The sequence below is a fragment of the Carlito syrichta genome, unplaced genomic scaffold (genome assembly GCF_000164805.1).
Source record: "Carlito syrichta isolate Samal-C Ts95f unplaced genomic scaffold, Tarsius_syrichta-2.0.1 Scaffold312739, whole genome shotgun sequence".
NCBI classification, from domain to species: Eukaryota; Metazoa; Chordata; class Mammalia; order Primates; family Tarsiidae; genus Carlito; species Carlito syrichta.
The window spans coordinates 661726-667503 of NW_007256835.1; positions in this window are offsets into that span (position 1 = coordinate 661726).

A 5778-nucleotide genomic window follows, 5' to 3' on the forward strand; every position below is an offset into this window, starting at 1 on the left:
CCAGGCGGGTCTCGAACCCGCGGGCTCAGGCAATCCACTCACCTTAACCTCCCAAAGGCGCGGGATTACAGGCTGAGCCATCGAGCCTGGCTCAAATTTTCATTCTTGTTAGAATTCTAATTCTTGGGTCAGGCTTGGTGGCTCAGTCTGTAGTCCCAGCACTTTGGGAGGCCGAGGCGAGTGTGCGCCTGTAGTTCTGGCTACTTGGAAGGCTGAGGCTGAGGGATTGCTAGAACCCAGCAGGTCAATGCTGGGGTGCACTCCAGCCTGGGTGACAAAGTGAAACTTCAACTGAAAAAAAAAAAGGATTCCAATTGTTTTTCTAGGAGTCATATACACTTTCTATAGGAGTCATATACACTTTACTATTCATTTTTATATCAACTGGGAATGGATCTCTTATTTATAAACCCGTACTCTACTTTGTTTTTCAGTATAGGTTCAGCCTTTCTGAAATAAGTGGACTATTTCATGATGCCAAAGTCAAATATAGTCAACGGTCCTCTAATGAGGACCCTAAATGTTATGAGGAAGTCTCTGTTAGTTTGCTCTATAAAGGTCAGGTCAAGGTTGTAGGGATTTTAAGAGGAATCTTCTTTTCTACCATACCAGCAGAGGGCGCATTTTTCACTTATTTTGCTGTAACTACCCTCAACCAAGCAACCCAATGTATTCTGAGTGTGAGCATCTACTATGTGTAGGACATTGCACTGACTATAGGAACACAAAATAAGTATATTGCCCAGTTCCTGTCCTCAAAGAGACTGCTCTAATTGGGACGATACATACAACCTATTCAGGTGCCAAAGAATGAAATGGCACAAGTTTAACAGGCACTCAGAGAAGGGAGAATTCTGTTGAAGCAGATGGGAGTGAGTTGAGGTTTCATGGAGAAAGTGAGACTTGGACTGGACTCTGAAGTCAGGGTATGACTCGACTAGGCCAACAAATGTGCTGCCTGTCTACTGAAACTCTGTTCATGCCTGTGGCAGGCATTGCTAATAATTGCCAACGTGTCTCCACTTCCCACTGAGCTCAGACCCAATATAGCGCTCCAGCAACCCAGAACAATCCACTGGAACCAAAACTCATGACAAAACACATTTGGTGGTAGGGATGGGTAAGGGTGGGAGCTGAATATTGGATCATAGAACAGACCTCTCAAGGGTATAAACGATAAGAAAGAGCAAGGTGGAAGTAGAATGCAGTGCAAGAGGCTGGCTGAAAGCAGGTTATCTAGTAAATAAAATCCAATAGCAGTATTGGATCAAATCATAGAGGATATTGAAAACTAAGCAGTTCTCAAATAAAGAAATGTGTTTAATAAAGAATAGCTTGGAAGGAATACGCATAGCCAATACAGAAAATGACGTGGGTGCATCCACTTAAAAATAAAATTTAAAAAAACTCATTTAGAAAAAACCAAAATCTCTAAATAGATGAGTGATCATTCTAATGACCATGAACAAGGGATTTTTTTTTTAAGCAATCAACTCTAGTTCATTTGAACAGAATTACGCTACCAAAATGATTTCTATTTTCCAGGTACATAAGAAAAGGTACACCAGCACGGGATTTGAGATTATTAGCAAACAAAATATCTGATTCTGCAAGAAATAGGTCCCCTTGTCCTACTGGTGGGACCGTAAATTGCGCTACTCTTAGAAAGTGGTTGGGAAGAGATACTGAGCCTTAACATGCATATCCTTTGAACCAATAATTCCAGAGCAAGAAATGTATCCTAAGGGCGGGGGGAAGCAAAGAAACATAGAAAAGACTTTCTGATAAAGATTTCTTTGCAAGACTGCTTATAACAAATACATTGTTATAAGCCAAATAAAATAGCTGCAGATTCCCTGTACACTAATCTTAGCATTCATTGGTAGTCTTATATTTATAATTTCTGGAATTCTTATTCTCTGAATGTTCCCTTTCTAAAATAGCATCCTATTTGTATTCATGGAGACAATATTATCTCTCAACTCTTTGAAGTTATCAGCTTGTTTTTTTCCCCTTAACTTTTCTTGTTTTGTTTCTTTGTCTGAGTTTTGTTTTCTATTTGTTTTGGTCTGTCTTTCATGGTAAGGCTTTCCAAAATGGTTGATAGCCTTTGGCTGTCCACTCATAGTTCTGTTAGGTGAGGCACTGAAAACCTTTTGGAATGCTTTGCATCAGCAGAGCCTGTTGATTGAAAGACTTCACTGTAGAGTGACCATGTGGAAGCCTCCAAATGTCAGCATATGTAGATATTTTTTCTTGAACTGGCCAGTTTCTCTAGAATGGAATCTTCTCAGCACCTGCCTAGGAGAGTATAACCTCGGCTGTTGGTGTTCTAGGAGCCAAGGGGTGGGAGCGCTAAGCAGTGTGAACTTCCACCTAATTTCCATGCTGTATTTAGCACTGTCCTCAGCTTTGCCATGTAACCTCACTTCAAGGGTCTCTTGGATTCAACTTTTTCAAGATTAAACCTCCAGTTTTTGTCAGGGAAGGAGGGGGCAGTTGTTTATTTGTGCAGGGCAGGGTTAAGGATGGAGTTCGGCTATAGAGGAGGGAAGCCTAGCCTACTGTTTTCAAGGTTACTATGTAACATCTACTCTCAGATGGAAATAAACGGTGCTTCCTATTCATGAATTTTTCAGGACTCTGTGGTACGATTTCATTCTTGTTGGCTTTTCCTCCTGTAGGCATTTACACTTGTTTTCTACACTCTTCTAAGCCTACCAGACTTCCATCTTCCAAAAAACATGTTCAAACTACCGTGTTCCATCAGAAATCTCTTACTGCTTTTGTTGGGTGGTCAAAAAAAATCTAAATATCAATCAACTATAAAATTCCATGAAACAACTGCTAGGCACAGGGTACACACCTATAGTCCTAGCTCCTCAGGAGGCTGAGACAGTAGGATCACTTGAGACAAGGAGTTTGAGGCTGTAGTGTCCTGTGATCATGCCTGTGAATAGTCACTGCATTCCAGTCTGGGCAACATAGCAAGACCCCATCTCTTAAAAAAAAAAAAAACTTGTTTCCAATCTTATGTCTAAAAAAATTCTAAATAATTTATGTAGATACTCCACCCTCAAGGATGTGAAGTATAACTCCCCACTTGTTAAGTGTGGGCTGTGCAATGACTTCCTCCCACAGTGTGGAACAGTATGGAAAGTTCCTTCTGAAGAGTAACTGTATGGTGAAGAAACCTGATAAACACTGCCTCAGCAAGGCAATGAAGGTCACCATCAACAGCCCTAAGTCACGTTGACAGTATGTACTCTTGATGTCATGTGATGAAAATGGCAATTTGCTTCTGTGTTCTTCCCTTCCCCAACTCATAACTTCAGTCTAATCATGAGAAAAACATCAAATCCCAGTAGGGGACATTCTACAATGTACCTAACCAGTACTCCACAAAACTGTCAAAAAAGCATCAAAAATAAGGAGTCTGAGAAACTGTCACAGCAGAGAGGAACCTAAGAAGACTTGATGATAAAATGCAATGTGGTATCTTGGATGAGATCCTGCAACAGAAAAAAGACACTAGGAAATATGCAAAAATATGGACTTTAATAATAATGTAGCTGAGCACAATGCCTCATGCCTATAATCCCAGCACTTTGGGAGGTGGTGGCAAGAGGATTGCCTGAGCCCACAGGTCCAAGACCAACCTGGGCAATTTGGTGAGACCATGTCTCTACAATAAATCAAAAAATTAGCCAGGTGTGGTGGCGCCTGCCTGTAGTTCCAGCTATTTGGAAGGCTGAGGTGAAAGGATCACCTGAGCCCACCAGGTAGAGGCAGCAGTGGCCATGAGTGTGCCACTGCAATCTAGCCTGGGCGACAGTGAGACCCCAACTCAAAATAATAATGATAATAATGTATCAGCCGGGCTCAGTGGCTCAACCTGTAATCCCGCGCCTTTGGGAGGCTGAGGTGAGTGGATTGCCTGAGACCATGGGTTTGAGACCCGCCTGGGCAGGTGAGACCTCATCTCTACAATAAACCAAAAAATTAGCTGGGCGTGGTAGCGCATGCCTGTAATTCTGGCTACTTGGAAGGCTGAGGCGGAAGGATCGCCGGAGCCCAGCAGGTCGAGGCTGCGGTGGCTGGGAGTGGCCACTGCACTCCAGTATGGGTGACAGAGTGAGACTCCAACTCAAAAAAAAAAAAAATAATAAATAAATAATAATAATAATGTATCAATATTGGTTAATTAATTGTAACAAACGTACCATACTAATGTATGAAGTTAATCATAGAGGAAAATGGGTGTCAAGGTTATAGAAATTCTTTCTACTATCTTCATAATAGTATGGGTATTATTGTGCATTCAGACACAGCACAATGAACCATACTGGAGTGACTTAGCCCTATAGCCCTGCATAATTTGGGGCACCCTGAAGAATGCAGAAGACCTTTCATTCAGAAGGGCTTTTAGCTAAGTAACAAAGACACTTAAATACACACACATGTGATTACAGCATCTTTGATAGCTACTTTTACTGGTGAGTGGGTCCCCTTTCCTTTGATGGAACCAGAGTGGACACTGATACTATCTGGTCAACCACATTCTTCCTTCTAGTTATTACTTTCCATTAGAAGTTTGAATTAGAAACTAATGTAATCACCTGGATTCCTATTGGTTTCTGGTTCCCAATCCTAGTTCTTCATGAGGGACAGCTGTGCTTTCTACTCTTGCTTTCCATAGGATTAATTACTGATTCACAGCGAGTCATTTATTTTACCTATGTTAGCTTAAATACGTTTCTGTATCTTTATGACAATAATAATCTGTGGGTACATAGGGTTTTTTGTTGTGGTTTGTTTTAGTCGGAGTCTCACTCTGTCGCCCAGGCTGGAGAGCAATGGCATGGTCATGGCTCACTGCAGCCTCGACCTCTTGGGCTCAGGCCATCCTTTCGCCTCAACCTCCCAAGTAGCTGTGACTACAGGTATGCGCCACCATGCCTGGCTAATTTTTTGATTCTCTGCAGAGAAGACAGCTCACTATGCTGCCCAGGCTGGTCTTGAATACTTGGGCTCAAGTGTTTCTCCCACCTCGGCCTCCTAAAGTGTTGAGATTATAGGTGTGAGCCACCTTGCCCAGGAGTATTTCTTCCCTCCAGAGATACTGAGATTTGGCATGGAATAAAAAATGAATGTCTGCCCTACAGGAGCTTAGGTATACTTGGAAAGGTAGAACCCTTACAAAGATCTTACCAAGGCAAGTTTTAAGGTCCGATAAGTTGTAGAGATCATGGTAGTCAAGATATGTGGGTTTCAGAAACCCAATATGAACAAGACAAAAAGCAAATTCGTTGAATTACATGAAAGGTCCAGAGGTAGAATGTAGCCTTAAAGAAGGTTCAAACAGAACTAGCTATCTCAGATGGTCCAATTGATAAACAAATTAATTATCCCAAATGTTTCTAGCACAGACTGTCGGGTACATTTTTGTATCACAACACTTAAATGTGATGATGCAGCTGGTGTGGTGGTACACATCGGTCAGTAGTCCCAGCTACTCTGGAGGCTGAGGCGGGGATCACTTGAACTTGAACCCAAGAGATTGAGATGAGCCTAGGCAACATGGCAAGAACTCGTTTCTTTAAAAAACCAAAACTCAAACAAACAACAACAACAACAAAACCATAGCTGAGAAGCCACCTTGTCCATTACAGAGCAAAATATAAGGTAAAGCAAAAGGGACAAGGCAGGGTAAGATGAGAGGTAGGGCCGGGCTCGGTGGCTCAGCCTGTAATCCCGCGCCTTTGGGAGGCTGAGGTG